We start from the raw sequence: 16,102 nt of genomic DNA on the forward strand, positions 1-16,102 counted from the left end.
TGTTCTTTGTTGCCTAAAACTATTTGTTGCCTAAAACACCTTAAGGTATGTGAACTGTAGGGATCACACATAAGATGGCTGAGAAAACAATTGAGTAGTTAGGAAGAACATCCTATATCTGAGAAAAATCTCATTTGTTCCTATTTAGTCTTCTATCAGTTGGTGGGGGTGAGGTTTGACGTGTTTGGATTGTTTGTTTTTATCTTGCAAGTAGCTATGAAACCGGGAATGGTAATAACATTTTCTCTCTAGGCAGAGTAACAAAATACACTGTAATCTCAAAGCGTGATTAGCTCCTAAGAAAGAAGCTATAGAAAGAAATATTTTGTGGGAGAGAAAATGGAGGAGGGTGTTTATGACTTTTTCTTTGTATTATTTAAAATATATATTTATTTTATATTTTATATATATTTATAAAAATATATTTATATATTATATATTTAATATAATATATAAAAATATGTTTATATTTTTATATATTATATTTTATATATATATTTTATATATATTTTTTGGCACTATGCTGACTTATTCTACTATGTATCTGAAAATGCCTGATTGAAAAAGCATGACTTGTATTTGATTTGGCATTTAATTATGGTCAGCAAAACCCGTGATGCTATCATATTTGCTTCCTCCATTGAATGTTATTTGTAAATGTGGTTTTGTCTGTCTACCATGATAAAACGTGTGTGTGGTGGGGGTGTCTCTTTTTTGGTAGGTTATGTAGGAATGGTATCTTCATTATTCCTGTGGATGGGAACTTTGAAAAACATTACAATTGTTTTTACTGACAGATTAATTCTGGTTTTTTAAAGGAAAAAAGAATAGACTGAATAACATCCTAAGCTTATTGAAATAGAATTCTTTTTTATACTGTTTTAGAGGAAAAATGTCTTCTTGAATAAAATAGAATAGACTGAAATGATCTTAAACTTGTCTAATTATGATATTCTGTACTGTGTCTTAGAGAGAGTTTCTTTTTTAAATTTTGAGCCAAATTCCACCATGTTAAAGTCATACAGATTGTTTTGAATATTGGTGTTTTGAATGTAAAATATAACTTTATAAAATACATTTTGCATTCAAAATTAAGCTAGACTACCTACATCATAGTTACCAAGGGCTACAGAAATCAATATTAAAAAGTCATTGTTCATTGAGTCTTAGACTTGTGAAACCTTAAAACTTTGAAGTGGTTTGAAAAACTCCATCAAGTTAAAATTGATTGAAGTATTTTATTTTCATAAGATGTTTGATCATATTTTTTTTTATTATTTTCAGTAAGTTCTTTTGCTTAATTAACCATAAGAATCTTACTGAGGTTTTTCCTGGAAAGTTTTCTCTGAAATGTATTTGAAAGATATCAACCTCTAGCCAGATAAGCATGAATATATGGTAGATTTTGGATGCTGATTTAATCTGTATAAGCAGCACTACTTTCTAAATAACTGGTTCTGATTTCCACTTTAAAGATGATAATTTAAAGTTAGCGTGCTGTCTTTCCACAAGGTATTTTTATCAGATGTCTAAAGGTATTTAAATACAATCATGTACAGAATATCACTAGAAATATTTTTAGAGTTGGACAGAGATAGGTACACATTTGATTACCCTTCACGCAGCTACATCCAACTTCTGCATCATATCACTTTTCTCTTACCCCTCTGCCCTTCACTATCCTTAATGCTGCTGTGACATCTGTCCGTAAGGCCAGGAAGTGGCCAGCTGAGGAGGTGGCCTAAGCCACCATCATTTCAGCTTTGAAATACATACCAGACAAGTTAAGATACAGCTCTGCTGTTCAGACTTCATCAAGTCTCAGACAAGTTATTTCTCACTTACTCTGCTGGGGTGTTCTAATTCAGCAAAGTTTAGTGCACATTGCTTACATGCATCAGAGAAATCAGTTTAACTACTTTTTCATTGACTACTGCATCACTGGTTTAACCCATGAAACAACAAAAGAGTAGTGGTGGAAATGCCCTTAAATCTGTCTGGGACTTGAAAGGAAGATTCAAGCTCACCATGATTTTCTGCTTCTGATTTTACTCATGCTTTTGAAATTAGGATCCCCACCAATAAGGAGGGTGCCAGAGTACCTTCTGAAGATGCTTACACTCAGCTCTTTTGGTTGAAGCTCTTCAATTTTGTGTTAAAATCTTCAACATTCTATGTTTAATTTTTAAATCATGGTCCGCATGCTAAACAAAGTGATCAAGCCACCAAGACTCCATGTCTTGCCAGTTCAGTGGGCATACTGAGCATACAGATGGTACAAGTATCTCCTCCACATTTTATTTTAAAACTAACAACATTTTTAGGCATTCAGATCTGAGGGAGAGTTCAGAGTTGAAAATACTGAAGGGTAGGAGCTGTCTTGCTCCTGCATCTTTGAGAGGCAGGCTAAACCTTCTGTAGATCCACCTGCTATTGACTGAGATTGTTTGCTCCTCAATTCGCCTGTATTTACAAACTGGTTATGGTACTTTTAGAACTGTGACGTTTTTATGGAGCCTGGACATATCTGAAGGTGTATTTGGTTTCAGATTTTTGGCTCCTGATACCCATTATTGTTTATAAAGTTTAGACCTTCACTAACTAAAAAGAAAAAATAATCTTTCAAGATTTTTTGCATGTTTTTGTCCAGACCTTGCAATTTTGTCTGAGGCATCAGAGAAAATTTTAGTCACATGGCTTTATGTGTTCCAAAACTTCACTTCACTGAAGCATCATATTCCTGGCAGTACTATGCTCCTAACTTTTAACTTGATTAACAAAACTTCCCAAGGTAGCCTGAATTCAAACCTCAATCTTTCACATAAGTCTTCTTCAGGAATATTATTCCACACCTATTTGCCAGCTGTTTCCTTCTGACCTTCCTGCTGCTGAAGCCTTTATCCACCCTTGCGCAAGCTTGTGGATCGTCTTGCACATCTCCCTGGACATGCATTATCTCCTGCGCTCCAAGCTTCTTTCCCCTCCCATAACCTTCCTGGTCTCCCCACCCAGCAGCGTTATGAATTCCCAGGCTTCAGGACACATTCTCTTTCTATGTGTCATTTACTTACATGCTAGGTAGATTAGCATTATTAATCCATGTTATTATTGAATAGTATTTTTGTAATAATACTTTTTGTTGTTTTCCTTGAAATAAGAATCATCATTTTGCTTAACCTTGCTAAGATTTAAAAAATAAAAAAAAAAAAGTATTCTGGGTTTTTTGTTACAATATTATGAGTGAATGAGTCCAGGAGAAAATGACTATGTAGAGAGAGAAAAGGAACATGGAGAAACCAAAGATCCTATTCTATAGTTAGGCTTTCATATTGTTACTTAATAGATCAGTTTAATTTTTAGCCTGATTTTTCAGGGGACCTTGAAAACTACTGTGTTTCACCAATACAAACAGAACACGAGTGAAAAACATTTTCTTGAATCATAGTCTTATGTTAAATGACTCAAGGCCATTTTCAAAACCTCCACACTGTTAATGAAAGTATGGTGATCATAAAGAATGCAACATGGCTAGCATGTCTTCAACTATAGTGTTTTTTAAGGTTTTTTAGGGCTGCACTTAAAACTTTGAGAGCAATTTATAGGAGAATGAAGTTACTGTGGCCCTGGACATTCAATGAATTACTTTTCAGGGATGGATAAGAAGTCCAAAGGTTAATAGTAGGTTATGGTTATTTCTGAAATTCTTAAGTAAGTGGTGAAAAATACCTATATTCAGTCTAAGAACTTTGTTAGGGACAAGAAAAAAAATCACCCTAAGTAGCTCTTTGCTCTTAAAACAAACAAACAAACAAACAAACAAATCGTTACAGGAACTTATTTGTACCTCAAGAAATGAAATTATATGGCCTGGGAATATCCTGATAATCAGTTCAGGCAGGAATCAAATGTTTTGGATTAGGTAACTCTTCCTGCTGAGGTCCCTTGCAACATAGTGTCTGTTACGCAGATGATGAAAAGTTGCTGGAACTCATTTTTCTAGAAGTTTTTTTACATTTCTTCACTCTAATTGGTTACCTCAGTGTACAATAACAAGAAATTGAGAAGAGTGTTCAGAAGCTGCAGCTCTTGGTCCCCTGTTACCTCTTTGAGTTGTCTCATTAAGGAGGATGAGACTACAGACATGAGTCAGTTCAGGATTTCACCCAGTGAAGCACACTAATTTTCACAAGAGAGAAAGGGAATTTTCTCTAGTTTGCTGGTCTGTCTTACTTTCCTAAACTCTAAATCTGTCATCTGCTTACAGTTTTGCATGTGCTTATGTGCATCTAGCTGAATCTTAAAGAATTGCAGATGTATGTGTATTTCTGAGAAAGGCATGCCTCTTTGAGTTAACTGGTCTTTCAAACATCCTTCAAATATGTATTTTTCTTCAAGGAAAAGCTTTTTGCTGGATGATAGTATTTCTTCACTCAAGCTAGGCCATGATTGTAGCATTGATAATACTTAAGTAGTCTTAGAAACTATAACTAGGAAAAGTTATGTGTGTGTAGTTTATTGGATATCCCCCTATGTGGAAAAGAAAGTAGGTCTTTCTGATGTACATTTTATTTCATACACGTTCAGTTGCCTGAACACATGCTCTTGTGGTCTATACACAGTTTCATTGCCTTGGCTTTCTAGTGTTAAACATTATTAGAAAAGTTCATAATTGTGCTTTCATTGTATTCTGTTTGTGGTTTGTTTGGCTTTTTATTGAGCTTGTCACGACTGATTCCTAGTAGTAACAATAAAAGATGCCAAGGGGAAGGGAAGAAATAAAAGCTATAACCTAAGTATATCACCTGCTTAGGACTAATCCCATCTTAACAAGTTATAAAGACTTCTGTGAAATTGATGATAGCATTATTTTTCATATTTAGAACTGAATGTAGTCCTTGACCCTTTTATTCTTTTATCTTTGGGGGCAAAAATGGCATACCAATATCTTTAGGTATCAAACAATATTTAACTCTGAATTCAAACATTATCTAAACTTTCTAAGTGCCAGCAGAATTTTGCACAAAAATGTAACCAGAATTTCTGAAGCAGAGGTGGCTCTTGATTTTTCTTTCAGTACGTACTGGTAACGCCCTGGTTGAGAATGTTTGCTGCATATCCTTTGAGGACATCATAGAACCGGCAGCTGGGAGTAGGGAGGTGCTAAGTCTTTGTCAGTGCTAACTCCGCTCTGCTTTAGGACCCGCACCACTAGCCCTGGCATGATTTACAAAGTCTTGAAAGACTCAGTTACAGAGGCCTGTCTCTAGTGACAACCGCTCTGGCTAATAGTAGTCTGTCTCTGTTTCCTTACGGGTAGGATCATGACCCAGCTAGTGTCTTTGTGGTGCTAGCAGATTGTCCTGATATGTGTCAGTGCCCAGCACTATCCTGAAGTGGCTGCCTGATTCTTGAAAAACAACTTAGAAGTGCATCTGCCCCTGGGAGAATACTGTTGGTTTTGCTTTATGTCATTTTATACCTGGGGTGGAGAGTGGACAAGAATCTGGTCCTTTTTTTAGCATTTTAAATTCTGTGTTAGTACACAGGCAAAATGTACATGTGCCAAAGAAAAAAGCAGAGTAATTCTCTCAGGTTCTTAATTTTTTGTTGGGCATCCTTATATTATTTTGACTTATCTGAAACAATGGAAATGAGCTCAGATATTAAATGGTGCTAGAGGTGTGTTTGCAAGCTGCTCTCTTATTATTTAATAGCAGCCAACTAATTAAATTCTCTCCCTAGACCACTTTCTGTCACTCACTAAAATTATGAGAGGGGAAAACACAGGACTTTGGAAACTGAGTGGATAGAAAGTGACATACCTCAGCTGTTGTTTTTTTGTGACTAATACTAATGGGGTAATGTATCATGCCAAAGCAACTCATGCTGAATTTCTACCCTTTTGGAAAAGGTGATTTAAAGACATTTCACACAAAACCACTGATTGGTGTGGGCAAACCAGCAACAAATGTGCAAATCAGTGAATTGCTGCATTAATTCTGGCATTGTCAGTCATTAATATTCAAAAGTATGACCACAAAAATGAAGTAATGGTTACCGTAATTCTCAGAAACAGATAAATAAATGATCTACTGAATTAATATTTGGGGGACCTAATCTAGAAAAGTGACTGACTGGTATTTGCCAACTTTGTCTGTTTTTAACAGGAATTCTAGGAGCCAGCCTGCATCACTCACTGCATTAGCTCCAGCGCAGACTGTTCATTTCTTCTTTATTCCACTGTATTTTTTAAAACATGAAATAATTTTCTTACAACAGATCCTAATCTCTTATCAAGAAAAGAAATAATTTGGTTTGATTTCATCTTCGAGAAATAAGTATTATGTTATGATTTTCCTGTCAGCAAACACATTTTTGAGGGGGGGAAATGCTCTAAAACTAAGCAAGAGGGAAGATAAAATCAAGCGGAAATGCATTCCTCATAGGAGATGGGCTAGGGTTTTTGGGGGTTTGTTTTTTTTTTTTTCTTTCCTAAGCAGTCATTAAAATCTGTTTCTGAAATCTTAACTTTAGCAACTGCAGATAGGAGGATGGAAATATGTCTGGAGAAATTTTTTTGAACTAATTCCATTTTCCCATAACTCCAGTTGGGATGCATGATAAAATTATCAATGAAACCTCCTAATTTGATCCTTAACCAAAGAGATGTTGTCCTATGAATCATCTGTGTTTGTGGGAGGCAACACTGAAGCTAACAGAGCAGGAATGGGACCCAGATGTTCTCTGGGAAGCTGTTTGCACTGTAGGCAGTGTGTATTACCTAACATAGGCAACCATATGGAAGAAAAGGTTGGAAACATCCCATTACAAGTCATATATCATTGAGCTGACAGCAAGGATTTCAGCTTATTTTTATTTAAATCACGAAAGCAGCTGCTCAGCTGTCCAGCTGTATTAAATTTAACCCTTTGTCTGGCAAATGAATTTTGCCTTATGAAATGGTAGCCAAAAAGCTTGGTGTGGTTGCGGAAAAACTGATGTGGGAGGGTCCTCTGATAGCCCTTGCCCTGTCCAGCAGGACAGTGCTAATGATGGCTAACTGCTACTGGCTGCCAGTGTAGCCACTCGATGCACCTATAAAATCATAGAATCATAGAATAGGGTTGGAAAGGACCTTAAGATTATCCAGTTCCAACCCCCCCTGCCATGGGCAGGGACACCTCACACTAAACCATGTCACCCAAGGTTCTGTCCAACCTGGCCTTGAACACTGCCAGGAACGGAGCATTCACTGCTTCCTTGGGCAACCTATTCCAGTGCCTCACCACCCTCACAGTAAAGAACTTCTTCCTTATATTCAATCTAAACTTCCCCTAAGTTTGAACCCATTAAACTTTGCCCTGTCACTACAGTCCCTGACAAAGTGTCCCTGCTTGGCATCCTCGTAGGCCCCCTTCAGATACTGGAAGGCTGCTATGAGGTCTCCACACAGTCTTCTCTTCTCCAGGCTCAACAACCCCAACCTTCTCAGCCTATCTTCATACGGGAGGTGCTCCAGTCCCCTGATCATCCTCGTGGCCCTCCTCTGGACTTGTTCCAACAGTTCCATGTCTTTCTTATGTTGGGGACACCACAACTGCACACAGTACTCCAAGTGAGGTCTCACAAGAGCAGAGTAGAGGAGCAGGATCACCTCCTTCGATCTGCTGGTCACGCTCCTTTTGATGCAGCCCAGGGTACGGTTGGCTTTCTGGGTTGCGAGCGCACACTGAAGGCTCACTTTAAGTTTCTCATCAACTAATGCCCCAAGTCCTTCTACACAGGGCTGCTCTGAATCTCTTCTCTGCCCAACAGGTAGCTGTGCCTGGGATTGCTCTGACCCAGGTGTAGGACCTTACACTTGACATGGTTAAACGTCATAAGCTTGGCATAAGCCAACCTGATGTAGAATTACGTATAATTCATGAAACACCAGCAAGCCTCTCATTCTGTGAAGGCTGAGGAAGAAAGTTGTACACACTATATAAAGACAATATTGGTAGAATTTTTTTTTCTCTTACTTATTCTTCAAATGTTGCATACCTTTAGAATAAGTCTTTTATTTTTGTTTTTAATTTCCTATGCCCTTCCATTTTTCATTTTTTTGTATTATTACTGATTCTTTCTTTCCACATTTTCCTTCCTCTTCTCTGTCTGTGTTTTTATATAGTGTTCATCTCACTCTGTCTCCTGTAGCCTCTCTTCTCAACTCTCTCCTTTTCTTTCTTCTGGCTCTATCCTTTTTCTTTTCTTCTCTTCCCCCTATTGTTTCCTCACTGTAGCTGCTATATAATCTTCTCTCAGGAATTGTCCCTTTGCTGCTTTTCTGTTCTCTGTCTCCTTAGATACACTGTTTACTCTTTACTGTGTCTTTTAAAGGATTTCCTCTTTCCATAGATTTGATATTTATATTAAAAGAACCACTTAGTTTGCAGGGCTATTCCCACCAGTAGGAAACAATCTCTGGCCTCCAAATCAATCCTTCACCACCTGTGTCTCAGGCAGGTTATTGATTTGTTATTTTTCAGCGCTCTTTTGCTAAAGAAAGAGACTTTAGCTGAAGCCTAACAGTTACAGTTAAGTAACAACCATTCAGTAAGTACAGACTTTAATTTCCTGTGTAGAAATCTGTAGAAGAAATAGAAGGAGTATCCAGCATAATACTAAACTAGATTAGTAGTTTTGGCACGCTAAAGCGTGCTAAAGTAAGTTTGTCTCTTACTGGTTTGAAGGCTGTATGCTTTATTTTGTGCTATGTCCACCCTGCTCACCTCCATGTCAGAGTCCTCTGATTTTCTGTCAGAGCATGGTGGGTTTTTTTTTACTTTATAGCTTTCATGTTTTATATTGTAGTTGTAGTCCTTTAAGACTACAGATTATTTTAGAAGGGTTTCTTCCATATCCATCAATACAAGCCTCTGGCATAATGAAATGGCATACTTATGTTTGTACTTGATGCAAATATTTACATCCATATTATCACAGAATCATAGAATGGTTGGGCTTGGAAAGGACCTTAAGATCATCTAATTCCAAGCCCCTGCCATACACAGGGATGCCTCACTCTAGACCATGTCTCCCAAGGCTCTGTCCAACTTGGCCTTGAACACTGCCAGGGATGGAGCATTTACCACTTCTTCGGGCAACTCATTCCAGTGCCTCAAAGCTCTAACAGACCTTCTTCCTTATATCTAACCTGAACTTCGCCTGTTTAAGTTTAAACTCATAACTCCTTGACCTATCACTACAGCCCTAAGGAAGAGTCCCTCCCCAGCATCCCTACAGGCTCCCTTCAGATACTGGAAGGCTGCTATGAGGTCTCCATGCAGCCTTCTCTTCTCCAGGCTCAACAGCCCCAACTTTCTCAGCCTATCTTCATACAGGAGGTGCTCCAGTCCCCTGATCATCCTCGTGGCCCTCCTCTGGACTTGTTCCAACAGTTCGATGTCTTTCTTATGTTGGGGACACCAGAACTGCACACAGTGCTCCAAGTGGGGCCAAATTCTTTCTTCCTTAAACACAGTGGATACACGAGTTGTTTAGCAGCACTCACTTCCAACCAGTGCTTTCCCTCAGTTACTGCAAGAATGCTCCTGGCATAGACGCAGGCTATAAATCTCCAGTCCAGGCACTGGTATGTGGCTGCCCTAACAATATCAATCATTGGGTAGTTTGGGAAAAGAGGTAGGATCAATAACTGAGATCTTCCACTCTGGTTAACAGAAACAGAAGATGTTGCACCTGGCCACAGAAAGGTTCTTCATGCCCAGGTACTGTGAAAGGCAGACAGAAGTAAGTTCTGTAATAGTGCTCTGTCAGTAATTCTGTGTGATTTCTCTAATTCCTGGAGGTTCAGCTTTCTTGTTAAAATAACTTCATTATTTTTTCTCTCTTTTTCTGTTTCCATCTCCCTTTTTACCACTGGAGACTATTGGGAAACACCCAGCCGTACCTAGGGCATTATTTTCATGCCTGTAACAGGTAATCTGTTTTCTGTTAATACCTACTATACTGACTGTCCAAGATTTTCCTCACTGTTTTATCTAGCTCACACTCACCCATTGTTTATACTGTAAGGTTTGAATCTCTTTGTTCCATAAGACTGAACTTTCCCTTCCAGCCTGTTAATCAGACTTCAGTTATAACATTTAGCCTTCTGCACCTGAGTCCAACTTATGGTTAATAAGCATTTTCCTTGCATTCAAAGTAATAATCCAGTCAGTAAATGTAGTTAGCTCCTGGACAATTCTGATAAGAGAATTTGCCTTTCACACTGAATCCTCTCCTGCTGAAGCATTTTTTCTTCCCTGGTGCAGCAGTTATCATCTCTGTGTATTGGGTAGCATCTGCTCCTTTCACAAATACACCATGACCTGGATCTGTGGGAAGACTGTGATTGCATTGGTAAGCACCTATCTGCTTGACCAGCTAGACTTGCATCCAAAATAAGCCTGGAATATTATGCTGCCACAGGGGGCATATGAAAAAAGGTTTCAGTATTTTTTCTGCAAAGTTTTGCTTCATGCAAATATGGCAGTTTTGGTGAAAACAGATTGTTTCTTGGAATCACACATGATTCTGTATTCAACAGAGTCAATCTATTTGCATTATTTTAAAAACATTTTGCATTATCTCTGACTGTTATAAAGGATTTTGTAGTCATTCAAAGTAGCATCATCGTATTTTCCTTCCCAAATAAGATTTCTTGTGGGTGTGTTCTGCAGGTTGGTATATTCCAGAAGTTTCATTTTTCCTACAGATGCAAAATTCTTCAAATCTCTATTGCTTGACCTGGTAGGATGTTCTTCTTCATTTATTTATCAGTTTTCAATGAAATTCTAAGGCCTCAGACTAAGCAGGATTTTCAAAAAGCTGCCATTTTTTTTGAAATTAATTGGTAAGGTTTTTTGTTTTCTCATTTTAAAAAATGAACCAAGTTCTTGGCTGAATTTTTCTAGTTATTTGCCACAGTGTTAGGTAGTCCTGCTGGACTGGGGAACTTACCTGTTTTGCCATTCATTAGCTTTCAAAGAGCTGTGTTCTCTTTTTTTCAGATTCTCATATGTGGTAGCTAACTGTGAGTTAGTGTCAGACCTCTATGAGTAAGACAATGAATATAACTATTAGCATATATGCAAATGAAATAATTAGTAATCGACAAATACATGAGAAAAGACAGTGTGTGAGGGGAAGGGAAGTTAGAGAAGTATATCTCCTGTCTACACAGATTACCATATACCTGGTTAGGTAGCTAGACTCTTCTAGACTACCTCCAGACTTTCAAGGCTTGCTCTTGCAGGGGGCAGTGGGAAAACACGGTGGATCACTTCCTGCAGCTTTAACTCGTGAAGCCTTAACACAGAATCTCACCCAAGGAATTCAACCTGATTTTGCTTTGAGGTCCTCCAGGTGGCAATACAGCCAAACTAACAGGTCAGAGTTCCCTCTTACAAACACTGAGAACATCTAAAGTTTAGGTTACCAAAGTGGTCATTTTAATTGTGTTTAATTTAAAATGTTCATCATTCAGCAGGACTGCCAAGTTCATCTAAATGAGAATTGGGTACAAAATAAGAAGGATAAATTTGGTTTATGTAATTCCATTATCACCTTTACTTACTTCATAGCTAAGATTAGAGGATGAAATACTTCTAATGTTAAACCATCAAACCCCACGAATAATTCCATTTGAAGGCGCTAGAATTAGTCACTTTATTTTTTTATTTTTTTTTTTACTGTTGATGCTCAGTTCTCCACAGTTGTGTATGTTGATAGTCATTTATTCCTTAAGAAATGCATACAAAATGTTGCTAGTGTGATTTTGTCATTTGTACCAATTTTTCAAAGATAAAAATATGTATATATTTATAGCAAGGTGAAGTTGTGACTTCTAGAGCATCTAAAAATTTTAAACCTCAGAAAATAAAAAGCAGATAACATTTTTAGAATACAGATTTTCAGACAATGAATTTCACTGTGCTTATATTTTGTGAATTATTATTTATGTATGAAAAAGTTCTGGCTGGTGAAAGGATGTTCCATGTCCTAATCCATAAACTTTAACTTGCAAGAAAACCAAAACCAAAATTAACAGTAAGAAAACAAAAACTCAACCCTAAGTTACCTGAAGATTTAATCAAGATTTTTCTCTAGTCTTTCTGTAGAGATGTTGTAACAGCAAACAAAAATGAAAACAGGCTCCCAGTGCCAACCTACAGGAATTGATAACTTAAATGACTATTAATTTTTGTGATTATGTAAAAAGATGATTTAATTTTTGCAGCATGCTACAAATGTCCAAACTTGGCCCAACATGGCAGGATTGCTTTGTCAGGGAAGGGAACTTTAGAGGGAATTTAACTTCTCAATGAGGCTTATATCCCAGGTGCATCTATTTGAAGCTACTGTAAACCTTTTTCAGAAAAGAACCTCTTCTGGAGTTCCATGAAATGATATCTGATTTTCAAAAGTTTTTTTTTCAGCCTAATCCACCATCTTGTTTGAATTGCCGTACTAGTTTCTCACATGAAAGGAACAAATACCTCACTTTAAATCGGCCACTCAAGTGGCTAGTACCAATAAAACCCCACACAACTTTTCTGATAAGATGCAAGATTTAACATTTGCAACTGAGGTTTACTCCATGCATTTTATTTCCTTGAAATGCTGTACCTCTTTATGTCAATTCATTTGTTTGGATTTTATTTTTGCGTGTAGTTCATGCCACAGTGCTATTCTATCTCTACAGAAAGGTTTTAAAAGAAATGTTCCTGGCAAATATGTTTTGTTTTCTGTCTCTCTTTCTTCATTTATTACTCTGATATTGAGTGTTGTTTCAGCTAAGCATTCCACAAATAAATGTACACAATAAATCTTTTGTGATGGATTTAACAGGCCACACAGTCATTTACAGAAATCACACAAATGCTTCATAAATTAATTAATTAATTAATGTGAATTAATAAATACAAAAATAATGACATGGATTACTATAATGCTATGTCATTTAGTATATTTTCCTCATAGAAAATTCCAAAGCACTCTCTAGGCTACATTAGTTACCTCAGATAGTCTGGTGTGGAAAATGTGTTTTTGTTCTTTAGCATGTTATTAGATTTTAACCAGAGCGTGAAGAGAAAACCTGGCTTATACCACCAGGAATTTGAGAATCTTTAATCTTTTTCTGTGTGTGCTTCTTATAGTGCCAGTGTGTCTTTGATGATCTTTTTGTTGTATATAGTATGGTAGATTTTGTGATTCTTATTACATACTGAAGTTTAGCCAAGTACTTGTATATAACAGAAGGGTTGAAATATGTTCTGTGAATTATTCTTCTAAAAGTGCACCTAACATTAAAGAAGCTAGCAAACTTTTTCATGCAGATAAATAATTTTCAACTGCATTTTTTTAATTTAAAAAAAAAAAGGAAAACAAACCCAAATCCACAGTTATATCTTTTGGATTGATACGTAGCCCTGTGGAGAAGGACTTGGGAGTGTTGGTCAGTGAGAAAATGAACATGTGCTGGCTTCAGTGTGGACTTGCATTCAGAATGGATTTCTCATTTGATTTATTTTTTAAATTAATAAATCCCAGTAAAATGCTTCATAAAGAGAAAATGGGTTATGGAGATAAAATCATTGATATAAGTCTGATTGGGTTTGCATATTTTTACTCTAAAATTGGTTAGCTTTTTTAAAGATGTATAAACGAATTTTATTTCTTTCTGTCACATTTTCCTGACAATTATTTTTAAGTACTGAATATAAATTCACAGAGAAATCAACAGACCCTGAATTCGTCAGACAGAGAAACCACTGGGTAAAATTAAAAAAATATGAAAAATTTATTTTTCAGTTTAATATTATGTATGTGTGTGGCAGAATATTACAAATAAGGCCCTTCAAGAAAACTGTACATAGGGATACCTTTGCAAAGTGGCTTTTGTGATTGCTCCATAGCCTATTGAGATGCCAGGTCCAGTTCATCCTGAGTGGGTACAGAGATCCTCTGGGAGTCACCCCTTGTGGTACACTTCCCAAGTATTTTAGCATGATTCATAGCCTGGTGAGCACACTAAAGCATGTTGATTCAGTTCCTTTTTGCTGGATCAGAATCAGCCCTGTAAAAAGGTCCCACAGAAAGCTACTAGGTACAGCTAGAACAAACCTATGCATTTAAATTAAGTGATTGTGTGGGTTTAATTAAGAACTCATTTGTTTATTTAAAAACATCTGTGTCCAGATATGTTTGGTTCTCTTTTTTTTTTTTTTCCATGAATCTATTTACATAATACTGTAGAATACGATAAACTTTCTTCAGTCTATGGATAGCCCATTCATTTCTTTTTCTCTGGTTAGTAGCAGCTGGAAGTGCTTTTAAGTCACTTTTTAAACAAGTTAACTTCTTTATTCCTGAAATCTGTTCTCTCTGGTGGTATTATTATGATGCCAGTAGTAAATCCCTGTAGATACAGACTAATCTTAGTGCAGTATCTGACAATATTTGCTGCAAGAATCATGAGACTCAGTGTTACACTCCAAATTTTCTGTAATAGCCTCTCCTCAGGTCCTATTATCTGTCATCAATATAGACGGGCCTATAAGTCTTCTATGAGATTATTTCTTGTTACTAAGCTATTTTACTCATCTGGACATCATTTGGTTTATGATGCTATATTTGTTCTCATAGCTGAAAAAATAAGTGGATTTCTTTAAGGCTTTCAGGGTTAATCCTGTATTTTTTATGTGCATACTCCTATAGACGTCAGTAAGATTACTTTTGTGAGTAAGGGTTGCAAGATTAGTTCTTATATCACATATATATGAATTTCTCAGAAGTGTGTCTACACTTCTGTAACCTTGTTCCCTTTCACTCTCCTGCTTTAATGATTTCTTTTGATAACAGACTTCCATATTTTCTGTATGATTCAGTATTTAAGTATGCAGGCTTTCAACAAAATAGAAAAATAATGTTGTGTTTTTATAGTACTGCTGAAAGTATGATTTGGCTGATGCATATGCATAACTGTGAAAAGCTTCTATTTTAAGAGTGCTTAAAGGACATAAAATAGGAGATACTTTCAATAAAAAGGGAATAATTAATTACGAGTCAGTTGAAGGGTAGACAAAAAATTAAAAGAGCCAGCACAGCAAAATATTTCAAATAACTAAACTAAAACTAGAGATAAACAAATACTATTACCTAGGTTGATTAGTCGTCAGCAAAACCTCTTTGGTCCTTAATGAACAGTTGAAAAATGTTATAATCTTAGTTAAATAGGTAGACGGGATTGATTCTTATTGTGAAAAAGAGACACTTTGTCATGGGCAGCCATCTGACATTTTTGAAGACCTCTGTCAATTTGGAGAAAAAGGGGAGGATTACTCACTTCTTAGCTGCTATGGCATCAGATTCTACATTATAAATACTAGGGAAAAACAAAAGCAGAAATGTTGGGCACTAGGCCTTTTGGAAGTGCAATGAATAAGCTACAAAGGAGAAAATAAGACAGGTTAGAATCGAACTCTAGAGTATAATACAGGCAGCAAAATTCCCATCATTGTTTCCTATTTGAGCAGTTTGGGGTAAGGTATGGCTTAAATATGGCTTAAATCAGCAAGTTTGCTGATGACACTAAGCTGGGAGGGGTGGCCGACACGCCAGAAGGCTGTACTGCCATCCAGAGGGACCTGGACAGGCTGGAGAGCTGGGCGGGGAATAACTTGATGAAATATAACAAGGGAAAGTGTAGAGTCCTGCATCTGGGCAGGAACAACCCCAGGTTCCAGTATAGATTGGGGAACGACCTGTTAGAGAGCAGTGTAGGGGAGAGGGACCTGGGGGTCCTGGTGGACGACAGGGTGACCATGAGCCGACACTGTGCCCTTGTGGCCAAGAAGGCCAATGGCATCCTGGGTTGTATTAGAAGGGGGGTGGTTAGTAGGTCGAGAGAGGTCCTCCTTCCCCTCTACTCTGCCCTGGTGAGACCTCATCTGGAATATTGTGTCCAGTTCTGGGCCCCTCAGTTTAAAAAGGACAGGGACCTGCTGGAGAGAGTCCAGCGCAGGGCAACTAAGATGATTAAGGGAGTGGAGCATCT

General features: G+C 37.2%; 1 protein-coding gene across 1 annotated transcript in view; it reads left to right on the forward strand.

Annotated features, from left to right (window-relative positions):
• The window catches only part of AGMO (alkylglycerol monooxygenase), a 200,800-nt gene that overhangs the window by 163,080 nt on the left and 21,618 nt on the right, over positions 1–16,102 (forward strand).

Source organism: Neopsephotus bourkii, unplaced genomic scaffold (genome assembly GCF_033783945.1).
Source record: "Neopsephotus bourkii isolate Nb327-2 ecotype Australia unplaced genomic scaffold, CSIRO-AGI_Nbou_v1 NB_855, whole genome shotgun sequence".
NCBI lineage: Eukaryota > Metazoa > Chordata > Aves > Psittaciformes > Psittacidae > Neopsephotus > Neopsephotus bourkii.